The following is a 22,255-nucleotide window of genomic DNA, read 5'->3' as shown; positions in this document are numbered from 1 at the left end:
AAATCACATTTAATACATATGTACGGAAATAATTCACAATTTGCGTCCGTCACATTTTAATTTCTAGATGAGATTACAGATGATAATCAAGATTGAAGACATGTGACCACCCTGCAAATTGCCTCCTTTATTTACTCGATTACAAGACAAATAACATGCCTTGATAATTGGCAAATTTCGAAAGCAATATCAATCTCGGTCATACATGAATGAAATTTATTTTTTTTGTTGCTTGCCATTTTTTTTCGCCTGCCTTTTTTAATACAGTTTATTCACTTCGATCGTCTGACTTCTTTTTATGTTTGTGACACACAATAAAAATCGAATTAAATTGATGTAGGAATAAAAAAAAAAATTGCAATTTTTCATCGAACATTGACATGAATTTCATTTTTATTTCACTTTTCTGTTACACTCGAATGCTGATTTGTAGCTGAGGAGATGAAGTTGCTTTTATTGCGGGTTGATAGAGAGTTTGAATTTAGTTGAATTGTTAGAGATTGACTTGACTTTCAAATATTTTAAATTTGTCAAAGTGGAAAGTGGATTAAATTAGTGGTTCTGTTAGTCATTCAAGCAGACATTGGTTGAGATTGCAATTATTTATTGTAAAAATGCGATTTCGAATCAAAATCAGTGAGATTTTAATGTTCAATGGATTGCAGCACACGCACGTGTCCGGAGGATGAGGTCGAATTTAAAGCAAATACAGCGACCTGGGGTTAGCATCAAATGAACCCAGGACAGTAACGCGTGTTTTTTGAGAAACAGCTTTTGGACAAAATTGCAATTTCAAAAAGTATAGCTAATGACAATATTCTTGTAGTTGTTTAGGTATAGAGTCAAGAACTAAAATAGACTGTGGCCCATATTATATTCATTATGGCGAGTGTTATTCACTAACAGACAAGGAAGACAACTAACCTCGATTAGAGCTAATGAGCTCACAAAGTTGACGATGCTCAATCACATTGAAAGAGTATTCTCATGAGCATGTTCTGTGTCTGTTCGAGATTTGACGATGATTAGTTCTTGTTGATCCAATTCGAATCATAGGGCATTAATAAAACGGTTGAACAGACTTTAGATTCAATCCAGCTTAATCCTAAAAATGCGCTTTAAATCCCTCCAACCCAAAATTCCCTCTAAACTTTCAATTTATTTATTTTTATGCCTTCATCAAAACAAATTCAAATTAAGCAAATTTTCATAAAAAATTTCCATTCAAACTAAAAGTTATGCTGAGTATAGGAACGTAAAAACCTCTAGAATGAGATCATTCGTTCTCGTGCTTGATCTTGTTTTTAACGGTGTTGCTGAAAGTTATTTTTTTGCTGTTTTTCTCTCTTCTTGAAACAAATGAATTTCCTGTTTTAGTTATAGTGGCTTAAGTATTCACATTATGACTGAATATTACAATGCTCATGAGTTTGCGGAGAGCAAAAGATTAACGAAAATTTCTCATGCGGTTTTTTCTTGTGTTAAGAATGCGAATGTAGTGAGTGGCAATAACTTGTACTGAAAGTAATTACGACATATAAGAACTTTATTAGACATGCATGCAAATTTTGCAGTTAAAATTCTTACGATTATGAATTTTTTTAAACAAAAAGTCGTAAAGTTTGGCATTCAGAACGACTAAAGCTCCTTTGATAAATTCCAATTCCGAAAAATGAGTCAAATTCATTAATCTGAACAGAAATGATTAAATATTCATTTTAAATTAATTTTTATGATGCAATAAAACGTCAACTTAAGTCAATAATTACATTTTTATTGGAAATTACTTACGGGGCTTTTGCTTTAACCGCAGACTTTTCGTAATTAAAATTAACTAATATTTACCGCAAGTAATACAATAATAGAAAGGTACACAATTTGCACATGTTCGATTAGCATATGTAAATGTGTGAGGATATAAAGGGCTAAGTGGAAGGTTCTAGATTTAGTGGAAAATGTGAGGTTGTTGTTGCTAGGGTATGTGAAGATTGTAAAGGAGTTTCTTGGTAGAAATGAGCTATTATCAGCAGTTGTGTATCATTATATAGGGTTTATCTTCATTTGGATTCTAAAACTCGCCTAAAACCAGAAGTTAATCTCTTCCAAGTGAACAATAATACGTTATAACAAGTTTAAGGCAATTTAATGTCTAGTTAGTGACTAATTCTAACGGGTTTTTCGTCTGCTCGGGTCTTTCCTGTTCTCAATAGAACGAATTGGTTAATCTATCAAAAATCTGAATTCAGACCGGAATGTTTTTGGAATGATTCTTACTTGATACTGAATGCGGTTTAAAACCAGATACTATGCTAAAGTTACATTGGTCTGTTATTGGATTTTGGATCGATTAACCGAATTGTGCTATTCAAAGATGAATATTTTGATGATGTTAGTCGACACGGTGTCATCATGGCATCTTGGAGTTCTCTGTTAATACAGCAATGAAGCGGTGCTCTAGAGAATGTTGTGCTGTTCGGCTTGTAGTATAATGAAGACGCAAAACATGCTCTTAATGAATTTGAGTTTAAATTCTATACCTTTATCACATTTTCTCTCAAATTCACAAATTCTGTTGTTCTAGTGAACTCTACACATCCCAGATGACTAGTTATTATCCCTAGACAGGAAAAAATTCCAAAATTACAAATTATTCTAGCAAATCGATGCATAATGACGATGCTAAAAGTTACAAACCCAAACCAACACTAAGAAACAAAGTCAGATTAAAAACAATAAGATCCATAAGGCAATCTCACAAAATGCTAAAAAAATTACCATAATATCTCCCCATACCTAACCAACATAATCATCATTACCACATCAAGAAAGCAAAAAAAATCAAAAGAAGAACCGCGCTTCAATCCAGAGCAAGTGTACATAAAAATCTTCACGATTTTTCTGCTTGGGTGTTAATGACTGCAAAATAGATTACCTCATCTATAATAAGAAGAATCATTATAAAGTGAGAAATAGAGTTGAATCACATCCAATGAGATGATCTTCTTGTGGTCGTTTTTTTTTTTTGGTGATCAAGAAGAAATTTTCATTTTAGAGAGGAACTAAAATTCAGCATTGTTCATAGCCATGAAAGGCAATATTGAGACATTCAATTCTGTCTTTTTATTCACGACTTTTGTAGTCGTCGCTGAATGAAAAAAATACAAAATTTATTTTCTGAAGTGATTTTGATGCAAAAGTTGTTTTAAAAATACTTCAATGACTCTTCATTCGTAATTTTCTGAGTATAGAAGAAGAATGTGGAACTATTGTCATCATGTCATCATGCGGGGATGTTCTTAAATGACGGATAGGAGGAAATTGTATTTTTTGATTACTTCTCAATACCAAACTTGTGATTCTGTCCAAAAAATGTTCTACATGACTGCAATGTACCTGTCATTCACATGTCATCGTCTCTTAGTTGTCTTGGATGTAGTGACGATCATATGGCTGTTTATATAGCTTACCAATTTTGATAGGGCACCGCTGTCTCGCTATTTTAATGGGAAGATGCAAAGTTGCGGCACTGTGACGGCGAATTTCGACCCATTTTAATGGTAAAAGTTGCGGTTCCTTGAATTGTAATTTGAACCGATCTCTCGATGAAGAAGGCTCCGTATGACAGCCATATGGACGCCAAATGGAGGCAACTTCCATTTAGTATTACTAAAAGAGGTTTAGCGGAGCCTTAAAAACTCCCTGGCAGAGACTTCTTCATTTTTGTTGCTCGGGTTTGTTTCTCGAACCTGCCCTAAACCTCGCGAAACTGTCATAGAACATAAGGTCCATGACATCACAACCACACAATCCCCATATCGCAAAATAAAGTAAACGAAATGATCGTAAAAAAAATGTGTGTTTTGAAACAGAACCAAGTCATACATACACATAGACTAGGTAAACAGATAAGAAGGAAAAAAAAAATATAATATATTGTTGGTGATAAGATATGAGCTTCTTATGTGTGTACACACGATAATTTATACACATACTAGAAATATTGTGTATTTAAAGCACACAATATGCGTCATTATTCGATATTCAAAGTTATTATTTCTCTCGACTTTCAATTAATCCATTTAGAGCGTAAAAAATCCGAATTTTTTTTTGAAGCACAAATTGATATTTTTTGCGGTTTGAAATTCGATAGTAAAATTTGGCTTTAATTCGTGTACAGTGTGGACTGAAAATGCTTTATTGTTGAACGTAACATGATAAAAAATTTACTTTTTTTATCACAAATAGGAGATAAGAACGTGAAAAAAAAATTGAAGTAACCGCAGAAAATTGTCAGAGTATATCGAGGTGTGGTGGAAGTGACATAAAGAATACGAAAAGAAATTAAAAAATTGTAGCGAAAAAATCAAAAAAAAAAGTGAAATGAAAATTTAATGAAAATCAATTTACTGGACTGTGAAATTAACTTTTTTTTGTATTGTGCATGTGGAAAATATAAAAAAGGTGGATAGAAAGTGAAACAAATTCTAAAAAAATATAATTTTTTTATATATTATATAATATATTTTGTAGCCATACGTTAATTACTCACAGGAATTCGAAACCGTCGATAATAAAAGGAAGGAAATTATTTACTTTAACAATTTCACTTTTGAGGTAGGAATTTATGTCTAATTAAATAACTAAATATTCTCAGAATTGAGGTTCAAATAGCTATCAAAAATGAGTAAAAATGATCAATTTTTTCATGTCTTCTTTGCTTTAACTCTTTTTTGAGCTGCTTGTTATCTTATCGCACACGATGATATCATTTTGATTTATTTTCGGGTTTCATGAATAATTGTCGTTACTCGAACTCAAGCATAACCGTCTAGAAAATAACGTTTAATTTTTATGACTGTTACAGTGATTGATTCTTACGTCGGTTCCTATTTGTTGTAAATTGTTTATCAATTTAGTCATTTTTACATGATTTATGACTAGGCGTTAAATTTTAAGGTCAAGTTTATCTTTGAAATGCCATAAAAACGTGTTTTGTTAAAGTTTGAATTTTAACGGCTTTTTAAAGTTCAAATTATTCATAAAATTTGATTGTAAACATTGAAAATTCATAGTTTTACACCCTTTGCTGGTTTTGAAAGAGTCTAAATTAAATTATTGTGAATTAAGTGTCAAAATCAAGTCTGAATCTATCAAAAAGTAGTGTAGCTGTTCAATTACAAACTATAGATAAAGAATAGAGCAATCAATCATATTAATTCAATAAAATCCTTCAACATTTCAATTAAATTCAATTTCATAACATCCAGAACATCCAGTGAAGTCTGAAAACATGTTAAATACAGCTCATTAGCTGCAAAGACACTCATTTAATCTACAATCTGTAATTAAATACCAAATAATTGTACAAGATATCGAAAACAAATTAAACAAACCTAAAGCGATGATTTTAAAACGAAAATCAGCCTGATAACCAATTTTTCTACCATAACCAAGCCACATTTTCAAGACGATTTTCGTTCAATCGACCATGTCAAAAATAATTGTATCTACAATACTTAAGAATAGATTCGTTAAGCTTTATCCATCGATTAACATCCAGAGAATCAGTATTAACGTCATCGATGACGTAAACTTCGTAAAAAAAGTGTATTTTTCCACTAAAGATGAACAACAAGCACGGCTAAGAAAAATAAACTGAAAGTCTTGCCTCGTTACTATGGCATGATTGATTCTTATGAAACGCATTACTTTACTTCGCTACATATTTTAAAAATTTAAAAAATTATTGCAAAAAACACCACAAAATAATGATTAATTTCAATCTATTACGTGTAAATTTTGCCTCAATTTTCTCCGCTATAAAGCATGAAAAAAATAGCGAATTTTGGAGAAGATAAGAAGAAGATTTTGTGGATATAACAGCAATTTAGTCAAATCTATCATTTTCTAAGTGAAATCTTTGCAAAAAAAAAGTAACTTCTGGGCAAACGTCGCATGATGCAAGGTCAGCAAAAAATACTTTCAGACCAAACGTGTGTCATGAATGAATTGAGAAATGCTATTTACATCCACACGACAATCAAGTGTGTACAAAAAAAAGAAGAGTGTTGCTTAAAAATAAATAATAACACCGTGCAAGACTCATCTCATACGGCGGCTACTCATTAGTTATAAAAATTATTTAATTTTGTCTTGTCCCGTCTCGCTCGGGTAGCTCACATGGATATTTCTGGTTTTTATTGCATGAAGAAGCAAAAAATTGTTAATCTTCGAGGAATTCATTAACAAAATTTCACACTCGACCTTTACCGGCATCAAAACTGTTAATCATAAATAATATATACAGTCAAGAACTTCTAGGTCTATATAAATTGATTTATTTGGGTCACTGTGGTACGCACACTAGCCAAAAAAAAAGAGAAAATTATTTTTGTGACTTGCTAAAAAATTGTCACAAAAAGCCGAAAAAAGAAGGCATCTATCAACGACCGACATAGATAGAATGATGCTGAGTTTTTTGTGTATATGAATGAAAGTTTAAACGAGATAATAAATTGTGTAGCTGACCTTGACAAATAAAAATTGCGAATTGAGCTTGTTGACTCTTCAGATTGTAGTTATTGTTGTAGAAGCGAGCTCATGGCGGAGGATGGCTAGATGGGTTGGGGGATTTTGGGGAATTTTCTGAAGTGAGGTCTGTTTTTGGAGATTTTGTTGAGGTTATTCATGCAAGCTGGATGATAGTAGATCGGATTGTGGTTTGGACTAGTTGGGATGTGTTGACTATGTAAAGGATAAGTCCAGTGTACTTGAAAAAGAGATTAAAACCATCGAATATCCAATAATTCGACTCAAGAACACGCCCGACATGGTGCTACATTTGCATTGGTAAACCAAAAGCCATGTCAGAGTCATGCTGGCCTAGTGTCGGATTTTGGATTGATGACCAGCCTTGTGCTACTCAAGTAGAATATCTCCAAATTTGTATGGAGTCAAGTTTATACTCAAGTCGATTCTGACATTCAAAATCCGAATGGACTTCGAGTTCTCAATAACAGAAAAATCCCCGAACTTCCCAATATTGTCCACAATTCAATCCCCATATATAGTTATGGATAGTCACCCAACCAATTGTATCATCATTCATACTGGTTTGTACACTCATTTATGAGAATTTGCGCAACAGAGAAAGAGAGAGATTATTGCTTTTTATTATTAATAAACGACATATACATACATACTAATAATGTGATGATGATGATCCTACACACCACATGATTATTGCATAATTTTTTTTTTTTTTGTAAAGTCACTTCGTTTATACATTTGCTACGCTCTTTAGAACGTGATTTGTTTACTTTTATCATCATGTCGTATAAATTTTCATTCTTCTTCTTCTTGCTTGTTCCACAAACATTTAATTTAATATTTTTTTCATGCTGATAAGCTTAGTAATTATATAATGTTATGTAAGGCACACAATAATCAAATGAGATTAAGTTTTTATGACATTGAATAGTGAATTGAGTTTTGTTGATCATAAATATTAGTTTTAAAGATCCATTGTTGTCACATTTATTTGATTGTTTTGACTGCTTTGATTGGATTTGGATGGGAAGTTTTGATTAGCTTTGAGATTTAAAATTTAAGAAACACAGGAAATGAAGTGAATGTTGACATTTTACGGAAATGATCATGACATAATTTATGGTGTTTGAATTAATTGGGAATCAGTGACGACTCATTCAATTTGAAATCGATATCTGAATTATCGATGAATATTTTAATTTTGACTGAGAGTTATTGACTTAATTATGTTGTAGAGTCACTGAATATTTTAATATTTGATATTTTAGATCAGATTTTACAGATTTAAAAGCATTTTGTTGATCGATTTTGAGTGTTTTGGTGGCTTGTAGGTTATTTGGGGATTTTGGATCAGTTGTGTAGCTTGGGAGGTATTTTGAGAGTTAACCTAAGTGTGGGGATGCCGAAGTACTTACCTGGAAGGTACACGGTATAGAAAATGCGGAAAATGCGTCGTTAGACCGGTATGACTCTATCCTAATGTCAGATTCAGTGATATCTGGCTTCAGGTCGGACTCAAGCCCATTTTGGTCGTGATATTTCATCTTTCTTGCTTCGCACACCTTCCAGGTTAATTTAGGAACCTTTGTCCTATCTTTCAATGAATCCCTACTTTAAAACTCCTGCCCCAAAGCATGTAATGTCCCAAACACTTGACATTACGTGAGCATTCTCAATAAGAATTCTAAAAACTGAACAAAGCACCCGACATGCTCAAAATTCTTCTTACTAAATTCATATCAAATTATAACTTTTTGCATCATACACAAAACAAATTCACTATAATTGAGTAATTTACCTCCAAACAATAATAAAAAGGAACACATTCCCCATTAATTCACATAAAACGATCAATTTCAATTGGAAACCTCCAAATGACTGTTATCTCCGATTGTCTTTTTTTCATTCTTTCATCTAAAATTAGTTTCTTCCTCTTGCTTGCAAATTCTATTTTTAAAAAAAGTCAGAAGAACAAGTACAAAGTAAAATAAATCATAATCTTGCATGAGACTTAACGGTTTTTTGTACCAAAAAAAAAAATATAATCCAGCAAATCTTGTTTCGGTAAAGCTTTCTCTCCTACTGTTGAATGCCAATTTCAGCAACAGCAGCAGTTAAATTGTAAATCGTCGAAACAAGAAACAAAAAGTAACAGAATGACGATGTAGAAGAAGAGCATGAATAATATCTGTCATAAAAGCACACTCGTACATGACCTCAAACAGGTTGACTTGACTTTTCTTCTTTCAATTCACTGTCTACGAGAATTTTTCAAGTCCATAAATATTTATGCATCTGTAAAAATAAGAACATAGTTACAGTAAAGTCAATGTGAAATGTGATCATGCACATTTATGTAAAATAAATCTACATATTTACACGCTGATATGTAAATGTTGTGCAAACAGTTTATTAAGTTCCTTAATTAAAAATGATTATCTTCATTGGGGTAACTATATTATGTGAGCAGTGTACGTGCAGAAGGTGAGGTGGAGATTGTCGTGAAGTGATGTCTGGGTTTAGATGCTTTGAAGCTTCAAAGTCAGGTGGCTGATTAGGTATAAGACCTTAAGTCGACTCAGATTTTGAATGGAAAAGTTGACTCAAGTCAACTCGACTCCGAGTTCTGATCAATAGTATGTCTAGGGCTCATACTTACATAGCCTGAACACGTATGGCTTATCTATGCTTTAGTATAACTAGGGTACTTGCATAATGTGGGGGATGTCTTTAATTGAGGTTTGAATTTAGATTCTTTGAAGCTTTAGACCCAGCTGGTTGCTTAGATGTATATATACCATGTATACCATGTCTAGGGTTCATACTAAGATTGACAGGACAATTATGGCTTATGTATCCTTTAGCATACCTTGGACAGATCCTCAATTATGCCTTACATCATAAACTCGAGCAACTGCTTCTTATCCTCTCCTGTTCCCCAATCTCTCTACAAAATAATCAAGCTAATTATCCATAGACTCCTACAACTCCTCCTTTTATATCCATGACATCACATCCAAACACTCCCATACCTAGTGAAGGCGGAGAAGAAGAAGCCGGTACGGCATTCATTGCCTTACAGCTTTAAGTAATTTATTACTCTTTTTATCACGACAAAGCCTAACTAATGGAAATTATCTCCTTTAATAACATCAACTTGTATGAAATTTGTTGATCTAGATTTTAATTTCGGATGGAAGTGAATGTTGGTCTACACACACCCATTCCAGTAACTTTGTGGTTAGGTAAATTTTGAAAGCAGAACGGATAATTAATTTCATCATTAGCTCATGCAAAAAAAAAGGCAATGTATTAGACGGTCAACGATTTTTATGCCTTTTTTTATTCTTCTTATGCAAAAAAAAATTTCTAGTTTTTTTTTATCTCCCGGCGTGTGTATGTGATTGGATGCATTTCTACAAAACGTGTCCCGTGTGCTATAAATGATGATGATGAAGAACGATTGAGCAGTAAAGTTATAGTAATCGAGACAAACGAGATGGGAGATGGAAATGAATGAAACTGGAATCTGGAATCTTGGGGATAATGAAATGGGAAGATGTTGGGGATTTAAGCGCATTTTTATGATGCAATATCTATAAAGTGAGTCTTTATAGAGGAATTGCATAATAAAGATGCGGAAATTGATGTTCGAGAGACCTGAGGTCTATAAAGGGGATTTAGGAAGATAACTGCATGACCTGGCTAAGATTGAGCTCTAAAATCACTCATTCAAGCCAAATTCAATGAGAATCGAACCAACGCTCTTATGGGTACACTAACTCACCCTAAGGAACCGCACCAGTCCATAAAATCCAAACTGCAACCCATAATATACCCAATATTCCACCTCTTAATAACATACTAACCACATACATAATTCCCTCATTCAAAAAATGCAAAGTGAATGATTGTTCTGATGCATCTTAGTTAATATGATTAGCAACAATGTCTAGATGATTATCAAGGAGGCTTCAACCTTGATAACGGCATTTAATGACTATTTTTAAGCCTTAATTAGGTTTCGTTTTATTAATGTAAATTTAATTTGAATATGAAGACTTATTTTCTGCTAAATTACCGGATAGTTAATGCTACATTAAGCATAGTGCTGAGCTCAACGAACTGTTCACCTTTATCTGACTGCTGATTCTTCATCTTCGTGCAATTTTCATTCACTTGCCAATAAATGAAGTAGAAAAAAGATTGTGAAGAACAAAAATCTCATTTTTTTCATTTACTTACTTCCACATCTACATATTATTGTCATCATGTATAGAAAAAAGTTGCGGATTTTGTTTCACGTACCATAAATCATCATCAATTGAATTGAAACATCTCAATGACTGCCACAAAAATAGAATTTTTTATTCTTTAAAATGAGACTTAATGGATTATCGAAATCGCTAAATCTTTGTGCATTTCTATGGCTGATGACAAGACAAGACGGAGGGAAATTTATTGTGTAATTCATCCAACGCATTGCTGAACAAAAAGTTTTTTTTTTGCGATTTTTTTGTTATGTTCAGGGAGATAGGAATGAATGAGATCAGGGCATGAATACCAATTATGCACGCTTAATAAAAGTCATATTTTATTGAGATTGATTATGATGAATTGATAATTTATGGAAATTGAGTTGAAGGATTTTAAGGTGCGGATTTTGATGGATTTTTTTGCAATTTTTTGGCATTTTTTGGCATTTTTTCAGTCAGACAATTTGAAAATTGAGCAATTTTAAGCACAAATCTGAAATCTACTCGGATTCTAACCTAACTAGGCTCAAATATTCAGGAACAACCTCCAAAAAATTCACAAAATTCAACCTAATCCCAAAAAACTCAGAATCAATCCCAAAACAGCTTCCTTTTCTCACCTTGAACTTCAATCACCGATTGCATGCCAACTCAAATTTAAACAATATTGTTTAAGTGCTAAACAGATGCACGTTTCAAGCATTTAGTATCTGCATAAATTTTTCTTTCGACGACATTTTGAAATTCAAATCTTGTCTGGATAGGAGTTTGTCATATTAATTTACATGGAAATTTATTGCAATCTTTTATAATATAATTAAAATAAATCTGTGATGCTTTATGTGGACGAATTGGAAAATGAGGACAAATAAGGTTGCATATTTTCATGAATTAAAGTTTCTTTATTGCGAATTTGTCACGTAGATTAAAGTTAATGGAGATTGTATAAGGATTGTGTAATTTTTGTTTTGTAATGGATTTATGGGGTTGATCCTGTGTCAGGGTTGAGTTGTGTGAGGTATTGAGGTGTGGTGGGTCATGAGGTTGGCTTGTGGTTGTGGTACTGAGTCTGATTAGGTAACCATCTGCTAATAATGTGTGTCAAACTGCATTTATCCATAATTTTCATCTGATCTTCCTTTAAATTCGGGAAAATTCTAAAAAAATTGTCAAAAAATGCTCAAATTCATACAGTTTCTGGCATAAGTCTGGCCTAGGATTAGATTTCATTGAATATAGTCTCAGATCAGAGTCATTACAACCATTTCTATGCCATGTGCCTTCCGGTTCTTCAACAGCTTCCCGAGAATCCCAACAAATCCATTCCCTCAACTCAAATCTCTTCCCAAAACATCCCCAAAACCCATTTTAGAATGTTGCATCACAAACAAAATATTTAAGCGACACCGGCAACAAAAAAAATGTCATTAAATCTCAACAGCTTTTCATTGTGAGCGCCTCAAAAAAAATAAGAGAGTCAGCTGACAATATCATGAGGAAATTTTCATTTATATATTTTTTTATTTTGTTTTGTGACCCTGACAATCGAATAGAGTGAAAATAAATGTATAAAAAAAATATGGCAACGGTATAAATTTCTCTAAAGAGACGATCATCAAACGAGAAAGATTGGGGATAATCTTAAGTGATGTTGGGGTATGGAGTTGATGCTCTGGTGCAGTGGTGGGCAATGTTTTGTATTTTATGACACATTTTAGCAGAGATCGAAGCCGTTGATTTTTTAGTCGGCGGCGGCTAAACCGATTTAGCCGATTTTGAGCCGCCGACCTAAGCGACTTTGATCTCTGCATTTTAGTGATAAGACTCGACTGAAATGGCATACAGTGGTTTTATGATTTTTAATGCCTGTTTTAAGAGGAATTTGGTCTAATTTGTGGATGAAAGGAACTTGACAAGTTACAGAGTGGGCAATGATATGTTGAAACTAGACATAATCTTACTATTAACCAGTTAAATTGTATTTTTATTGACACCTGGTCCACACAGCGTTTGTATTGAATGCCAAACCAATGGTGGGCAACCGTTAATTATTTGCAGCACATCTTGGTGCTAAGTCTCGACCAAAACCGCTTATGACCGTTTCTAAAGAGTTTTAGCGAAACACTAGTGTACTACGGCATACAGATTGCCCTCCACTGTGCTTGACAATCCGATTCCCTTTTCAAAACCCTAGACATCACTTATAAACAATCCCAATAGATTCTTTTGGCACGAGAAAGTAAAATGAAAATTATTTTCATTTCTTCATACTATTTCAATGTCAGAGTCACACGAGGAAAATTGCGAAAGAGGTAAATGATGATTCTCTCAAGAGTTGCAGGCCTTCATTTTCTTATTCGGAATAATGTTTACTATTAGATTTTTCCTGTTGGCAAATTTAGCGCAGATGTTTCTTCATGCATCAAAACTTTTCATGTATATACATAAATAAATCTATATAAACAATGTCTTTTTACTCATGAATTGATCATATTAAAAAGTAAAAGTATAAACGGCTGTCGATTTGTTTAACTTAAACTTACTGCTTAGAAGTAGCGACGAGGCGTTTTGTACTTCCGTTATTTTAAAGTGTACAAATTTATTAGATTTGCGATAAGATTTTCGTTTCAAAAAATAATTCTTTGAATTTAAAATGAAAAAAATAAAATTTGGCAAGTCAGCAAATTGGCTCAGTACACGTAACATTTATTCGAGTAAATGCTATGATTAGCTAGATAGATTGAGTGTGACTGCATGCTCAAAATGATAAGGCTTTTTGTTGATAAGAAATTAAATTTGTTCTTGAGAAAAAATGGCGGCATTGAGTGTGAATGAAAGTTTGTTTGGAAGTCTAATACATAATATTGGCGGAATTGCTTTTGTGTCTGATTCAGAAAGCACTTAAGTGTCGAGGATTGGCGCCTGATAGAGACGCTTATGATTTTGTCTAGTTTGTAATGATCAAGGATCAAACTCATCTTATAAGTGAGGATTCTTGATCAACTTGTAGGATTCATCCAATATTGTAGGGCTGCTGATAAAACACACAGGCCTGCAGCCTCGGACGTAATATAAGGCATAGGCCAATACTCCAAGTCAGCACATCTAAACTGCAGGAAAAACAGGCCCATGATTCTTGATCGAGCCCTAAAATATTGTCAAATTGTTCAATTTTATTAATTTTTATAATTTTTGTTTGTCATAAAAATTGAGGAAATTTAACAATTTTACCACTTTTCAGACATGTCTGAGGCATGGGAGTCGAGGGCATGAATCCTTTTTGAATGCGAGAATTCCAAAGCCCCAGCCGAATGGCACTGCAATCACGATCCAATGGTATTACGATAGTAACACATGTTAATATCTACAATTCCAGAAAACTCTCGTCAATCGTTGACAATACCGTTTTAGAATATAAATCTCAATTATGCAAACTAGTCAGTTAGTCACCAAACATCAGTGTCCAAAAGTTGAATGACACTTCCCATCCGAATTCACAAAATCAAGCGCAACAACCTTCAAAAATGATCATAAAATTACATCAATAAACTTCAAAATATATTTTAATAAATGCAAATTCAATTCTGTCCATTCAAAATATTGTATTATTCCGACAGCATACGAGCGATTCCGACACTCGATAAAAATGTTCCTCTATGCAAAAAAATTATTATTATTTTCTCTCGTTTTATCTGTAAAAAATAACGGCAAATTATATTCAGAATTTCATAAATTGTTTAAACTCTCATAATCTTGCCTAGTGCAAGCAAGCTGAATAGCAAATATCACGTGTAAGTGAAGTAATCAATTTAATGCTTCTTCACATTAATTTTGATATAGCGTGAGCTTGTGTGAGAGTTGATTTTAATATTCAATTCGAGAGAAATAATGATGATAAAAATCAATTATTTACACATAGTCGACGAAGATTGAAAAATAAAAAAAAAAATGTTATTAGAATTAATTTGCGGGTATCTAAGTGATTATGTGACATGAAACGAACGTGAGGTGTTATGGGATTTTGATTGAAATGTTGTGTAGATTTTGGATTGGTTTAAGAATGAAATTAGGATTATTAGGGAATGTTTGGAAATTATGTCACCCTTAAGGTGAGAGGAAAGATTGACAATTTTGTGACTGAGTATCAATTTTGGTTCATGATATTGTTGCAAAGAATTATGGAAGAGGAAAGGAAGATCTAATGAGAGTAGGGATCAGAAAAGAACCGCTGGCTTGTATTTTTCGAATTGTAGAGGTACAAGCCTGCATTTTCTGCATTGTAAAGATGCAGGCCTGCATTTCCTACTTTGTGGATGCGCAGACCTGCAGATTTCGACTGTATCTTATAGTTCATCCAAGGCTACAGGTCTGTAACTTTGAATGAATCCTAAAAAAGCAATTTTTAGTGCTAAGTAATTCCCGAACATTCTCTTAGGATTCTCAAAACAGCGAAATGAACTCCATAAAGCAATGCTACACCACCGAATAGATGGGGAGGCACGAGGGAGTCCATGATGTACTCTGATGTACCCAGATCCACATGATGGTTGATTTAGACCCAATTTTTTGACGAAGAATTCTAAAATTTTAATTTTTTTATTTATTAAGTCAAAATTGGCTGAATTTTTATATGGAATCGAGTCTAGTTAAGTCAAATTTTCGCAAAATCTGAGTCGACTTTGAGTTCTGATTTTTAAAAAAATTTCAAATCCCTGCCTCAATTTTTCTTTCATTTGTAACAACATTTATTCTCTCAAAATTCATCGGATAGTGAGGAAAAAAATGTTGAAATTAAAAACAAGAAGCTGGCAGTTGACATTGAAATATCTCAGAACTAATTTGTAGAATCAATAAATCATCATGTATGCTGAAGAGCGAAATGAAGAGAAAAAAAAATTAATTATTAATGAAGTTCCTCCTGTCTGCGATTTATGAGAAATGTTTTTTTATTTATTATTTGCTTCGCTTTAGAATCCGCGCACTACATTATGTCTGCTTATTGTCTGGAATTCCTTTCAGTTTATCCAAAATTGGAACAGCCTCCGTCAAGCTAGTTTAATGAACTAAAAATGTATTTTGCAATTGAAGCGAAAAAAACCCGTAATTTTGACTCACTTACTCACTTTTTTTGTATTTTTCTGCTTGCTTTACTTTCATGATTGTGGCTTTTAGCGTAGGAATGAATTAGTTTCATTCTGAAATGTTTATATGACACACAACTATGAATTTATTGTAGGTGTTTCGTTAAAAAAATTATATTTTCTTTTACTTTTAAGTAATGCAGCGAAATAAATCTCCCCAGAGAGGCTTAAATAATCTTTTCTTATTTTTTTTTGAATTTATTTTGAGAACAATTTTTGAGGTGTGAATTTTTACATTTCAAATTTGGATGTTTGAGTTTCAGTTACTGTGTGAAATAAGCTGACATTTTGTCTTATCTTTGATTTTTTTTAAGGTTATCTTGTGCATTCATGAGACGATTGATTGTAAAGTCTCCAAAAAAATCATTTAAATTTACATATTTTATGAGTCAGATTTAGTTTAAATTTAGTTTCATAGAATTGTAGTGAGTTCATTGGAGTTTGTCTGTTGTTTATGAGGATTATAACCACGAAGGTCTTTGTTTTATATTACAGTCATGGTTGAGTATGGTTTAAGCCGGCCGGTTGTTTGGTGTAATTACTTTCGTAACTAAAATCGTATTAAGTTTGCATGTTGAAGGCTCATTTTGAGTTAATTTAAGTTTATAGCAAGAATGAGGTGTTGTTTAATGCCATTAAGGCTTGATAGCGCTAGTGTGCTTAATGTCTCGAACTAACAGAGGCTACGAAAGGATAGAGTCGGTTTTGGACGCTCTCTGGACTTAAAAATGGTCCAACATGCATTTCAGTTAATAAGTTAGTAAGGGTTCATGTAACAACTCTGAATTTGGAGTCCTGCCAACTCTGCAATGATCCCTAATGGTGTAATAATGAACATTAATGTCCTTTATTAATGAATCATCCTCTAACCGGCTGTATTTTATTTTAACACTGTGTTAATTTCTAAAAATATCTTCTTCATTCAGAATGACTTAATTTCAACAATAAAATTAGGTTAATTCCCACAAATATCCTCAACAAGTCACTACAACAGGTGTCATCAGCCAAAATAGTCGTCAAAAAACAATAAATTTTCTCTTTTTGCTAACTCGTTTATCTGTCATTTTTAAATTGCCTCATAAATGCGTCACTTATCTTCATAAACACCAAAAACCTCCACAACTCAAGATTTTATTACATCACCTGATGCAACTCAACACATGGATATCCATTATATTCCCAATAAAATTAAAGTTCAAGGTGATTTTTTTCTTAATTAATTTTTTTTGCAAAATCTTGAAATTAAAATCATGTAAAAAATTGGGTAAATCCAAATTTCCATTTGACGTCATCTATAATTAGCGTATTTCACACATTTACATGCTGATTCATTATTTATCTGTGTAAATTAAGTTCTATTTACTTATTTTTTAATATTTCTATACTGTTAACTTAAAAGCGGATTTAGAGGAATTTAGATGAAACTGTTTATTCAGCAAATTGCGAGAAAATACGAAGAATAAATTGCGGCAACAAATAAACTATTATTTAATTAAAAGCATTTGTTGTTGTCGATCAATAAATCCTTAAAAGTAGAACAATAATAATATTTTTCTTTATGATCCCACCGAGCCACGAATCATTTATGTTGGACATAAAGAATTATTGTAAAAATGCCTCAAGCTAATGATTATGTTGAGTAGTTTTACATTAATTAAAAGAAGTTTATTGACAGTCCTGAGTGCCATTTGTAAAGCATTAAATTGTCTTTATTATTCGCAAGAATAATTCTATACTTTAATGATGATGAATGTTGCATGAATTATTATCACATTTAACAGATAAAAAAGAGTCAGAATTGATGACTTTTTCATGTCTAATGATTATTTAATAGACATTCCTTACGGCGAATATTTGTGTTTAAAATTCTAATGAGAAATAAAGGAATAAGAAATAATGAATGTGTAAATTAAAACATCGGTGCCATTAATCCCTCTATAAAGTGTTGACGTTGAAAATTACAAATTGTTTATGCATTATTATCACTTCGGGGAGTTGTAAATAGATTGTAGAGCAGTGGTGAGCAACTTGTGTGTCCTAGAATCACTAGTTCCTGGAATCAACTTGTGTTATTCATTGTCCTAGAATCACTAGTTCTTGCTGGAATCAACACATGCTATTGATGATTTTTATAGCTTAGGTACCTGTTAGGGTCTGGTGTGCCGCTAAATGTTTTTAAAAACCCTAAATTGATGATTTTTATAGCTGAGGTGAGCTATGACACAGGATAGACTGTCGTAGAGTGTTGGATGTGAGCTAGGGGCTAGTATTGATAAATTTTGACCCCGGAGTTATATTCTTGAACGATGAATGGATCCACAAGGTCACTAACTAAATTAAAAACTACACAATTTGATTAAAAATTCAAGTTCGAATTCTAGTTTCCTTATTGTTATTCATTGTTAATGGCCTACAACTAGCTTACTGGGCTTTATTTAACAATATTGTCTATTTTCTAACCCTAATCCCTAACAGGCAAATATACCTCATTTAGGTACCGTTGTAGTCTATCTGTGTCATTAGTCAAGCTATTTGCATGCTAGGTTAACTTAACCTCAAAAATATCAATCCCAAAACCCAATAAAACTAGAAACCTTGAAAATCTACTTCCACAAACCCAGTAATTTCCATACACATCAATTATGAATGCAATATTATTCAAAGAAAACACTTGCACGTCAGGCCTGTCAATTATAGTAAAATAATCAAATCTGACCTGTTGAACTGCACAATTATATACACTTTTTTTTTGCATACGTGAGACTAAACAATTTCCGAGTATATACAATTATACAATTCTATTTTTGACGTGGAGCTTAAATTCTTGAAATACAAATGCAAAATGCTGATAACTTTTTTGTTATGATTTGGAACTGAATTACATCATATTTATTATTTTATATTCCTATATCAATAAATGAAATCACTATTTTTATGAGCAAATTAATACAAATATTAGTTGTAAATATCACGGTTGATTGAATCATATACCGCGTAATGAATGCTGCAACAAAGTTATTAATTATGTATCTTAAGTACTTTCTACTTCAGTTGTGAATTCAATGGCAAGGTAAATCAGTTATCTGAAGCTTATACTTAAAATAAAGTCTTAAATAACTTTGAAAATTGAATAAGTCGAAGAGATTTTATATACAGAAAATGTACATTTAAGTATTTTATGGTTCAATCTCTCGGTGTACTTAATGTGAATGCTTTTAGTGTATGTGGATAATATTCAAATGATGAGAATCTTTTGTGTGTGAGTGTGTGGCAGGGGCTTGGTATCTGATATTAATAAGGTTCAAATCAGCTGAATTTTAAACAAATTAATCTCAGTTCAATGTAGCTGAATTCAGTCAATTCTTAGCTAAGCAGAGAAAAGCCTTGTTCAGCTGATTTTAAATAAGCTCAGTTATGCCAAATTTATCAAAATTCAATGCGGCTGAGTTTAGCAATGTTCAGCATTCAGCAATGTTCAGTATTTAGCAATGTTCAGCATTCATCAATGTTCATTGAACTCGGCAAAGTTTTGCTTATTTGTATTCAGTACTGTTTAGTTTAACTAAATTAAGAACAGTTTTAATAAACTGAACTAAAGCCAGTTCAGCTAAACTGAATCCATTTCAAATAAATTTAACTCAATTGAAGTCAAGTCAGTTCAGCTAAGCTGAATTTAGCTCAGATTAATTCTACTCAAAATAGTTCATCTTTGATCTTCAGCAGAGAACAGTTCAGTATAGATTAATTAATCACAACACAGTTTAGCTCAGCCTAATTCAGCAGAGTTCAGTTCAACTCAGCTGAATTCAGCATAATCAAGATCTAATGAGCTAAACTTAGTTCAATTTAATCTCAATATCCACAACAAATCCTCCAATTCCAAACCCCTGCATCGACCTATAAACAATTTCTCAACGTACACACAATCCGATTTCAATTCATACACAACATCCGAAATGATTCTTTTTTTTCGCGAGTCTTTGACCGAATCACGTAAATTTGAGTATCATAAGCAAAAATTGAATACTTTTTTTGTGATGTTATGACATCGATACTTAAGAACACAATTGCTGCATGATGATTTGTTTGCTTAATTAATTTGATGATGAGCTACACATGTAATTATTTTGTGATTCTCTTTCGCTTATGTCCGCTTCTTAATGCTCAATTTTTTGATTGATATTATTGTTTTGTGACTTTTTGCTAATTTAAAGAGGAGTTTAAGCTAATAAGTCATTAGACTTTTGTTCTTTGGGCAATAATGCATGAAATTTATAATGTTTGATGATCTTTTGAATAGAAATGAAGAAGATTTGTAGCTATTGAATGGAAATTTATATTCCTAGAAATCCATTGGAATTTAGTTCATTTCCGATCGACAAAACCAGATTTCCAACTATTATTCCTTCCATACACAAGCGTCTACTAAAGTCGATCAAAGCTGTTCAATTTAATATTAATTTAATCACTCAGTTCCCCCAAAATAACCTCCCTGACACATTAAAGTCAATAAAAATGCAAATTCACGATCAAAACAAAAATCGTAACGCATTTGACGTCAATGAAATTTTAATCGTCACGAGTCATACCTTAAAATTAACATTCGACATGATTTGCGACTTCCCAACTGCAAATCTACAATCATTTTTAATTTAACTATTTTTATCTCTCGCTGTGCTCTATAAAATCTATTAATATCTCTCATTCATAGTTTCGTTTGAGTAAGATTCATCTACAGTCAATTTGCGAGTGACATGTATGAATTGTAGTTGAATAACTTGAGACTTGTGCTGAGTATTTATGTGGTTTTAATTGCTAACAAGGGAAGTTGTTAGTGTGGAGTTGTATAGAATTTGTGAAGCTAATTAAGCATTCTAGGAGTCGGTAAGGAAGGAGCTAGTGTAACATGGCTCAACACATAGCTCTAATATTCTAGGAGGGATTTTAGGTATACTTCAGGGCAAGGACGTATTCAGAGAAGTGGGGTTCTTGAGGATCTTAAAAAATCTTCATTTTGACTACATCCTGGCTTCATTCCCTCACTAGAATACCCTAACAGGTAAAGAAAATACTTTCATAGTACAGAAAGACCACTACGGTACATAATAACGGTCTCGTTGCCTGTTAGGGATAAGTAAACAAGCCTCAGAAGTCTGTTAGACAGTGATCATATGCTCGGTGTGCAGCTTTCCCTAACAAACAATATTAGAACTTTAAAGAGGTTGATCAACTTGAATATACTAGTTGAGCATGGTTGCGAGCGTATTCTCAGCTTAATCTGCTCTACAGAGCATGCTCATTGACTGCTAGGGTATAGACACTAGTTGATCCACTGTAGTTGATTTCCTATAATTTGTAGAGAATGCTTAAAGCTCGTGCCAATCTCAAGAGCTCAACCAAGATATTCCAGAGGCATTACGTCACCCATTTGCACATTCCTAGCAAATCCCACAAACTATCCATCCCTAGCTTACTGTAAAAGTAAAAGGAAATCTCATTCTTCTTAACTTATTTTTTTATAGTTTCATTTTACCAACATAAAGAAGCAGACAATTAATGGATTTTATGTTAATTCACAAACTGGATTCTTATATTTCTTCCATTCAATTAAAGCAACATAAAAAATGATAAACGTAACAACACCTACACGTATATGATTATTTTTTATGTTTCCACAATATAGCCATAAAAGTGATGGAAGGAAGTGCAAAAAAAGAAATTTTTCTTTTGTGGTTTTAAAGTTAAAAACACTCAATGAACCGTTACAGGCAAAATGTGCATGAGAATGGATTAATTCATGAGCATAAGTGTTCACATAAGTCACAATAATCTTGCCTCATAAATTTCGTGTCGCATTATTGGATTTTTAAATAATTTTTTATTGCAGTTCCGTTTGTCTAGTTTTTTAAAATAGAAACAAAGTTTTTATCGAAACTATAAAGCAATAAAATAGGGTCTAATGGCACCGGTGTGTCATAAAAAATCATTAATTGATCAAAATCGATTCTACCGTATACTTATGAGAGGCACAGGCGTATGACGATAAAAATGTAAATTATTCAAAACAGTTTGTTGATCTTTCGACTCAAACTCAATTGTTCCGGATCATTTAATAATGTGCATATGCATGTAATTAAATGTGCGTTTCACATTTGATTTTTTAATGGATTCTAGCAATTGAGATACAGTGTGCATTTAATTTAATCGATTATTCTCCTCCGACCGAATTGAGGAAGGAAAATTCTTGAGAGTCTTACACAGACAACAATTTACCACCCAGAGACATACAATTTAATGATAAGAATGTAT

At 32.6% G+C, this 22,255-nt stretch overlaps 1 protein-coding gene across 2 annotated transcripts in view; it reads left to right on the top strand.

Annotated features, from left to right (window-relative positions):
* The window catches only part of wdp (Leucine rich repeat protein windpipe), a 62,770-nt gene that overhangs the window by 24,437 nt on the left and 16,078 nt on the right, over positions 1 to 22,255 (top strand). The window contains exons 1-2 of one of the 2 annotated variants that reach the window (XM_070645199.1): positions 4,284 to 4,461; positions 4,531 to 4,614. The exons of the other annotated variant lie outside the window; for it this stretch is intronic. The gene's annotated coding sequence lies outside the window, so the exon portion shown is untranslated. Of the gene's footprint in view, positions 1 to 4,283; positions 4,462 to 4,530; positions 4,615 to 22,255 lie in introns of those variants that run through there. 2 annotated transcript variants of the gene reach the window in all.

This window comes from Chironomus tepperi, unplaced genomic scaffold, assembly GCF_022539635.2.
Source record: "Chironomus tepperi strain 1889 unplaced genomic scaffold, CSIRO-AGI_Ctep_v1 contig_353, whole genome shotgun sequence".
NCBI classification, from domain to species: domain Eukaryota; kingdom Metazoa; phylum Arthropoda; class Insecta; order Diptera; family Chironomidae; genus Chironomus; species Chironomus tepperi.
Note: the sequence above shows the minus strand (reverse complement) of the source record. Positions and strands in the feature narration are given on the sequence as shown.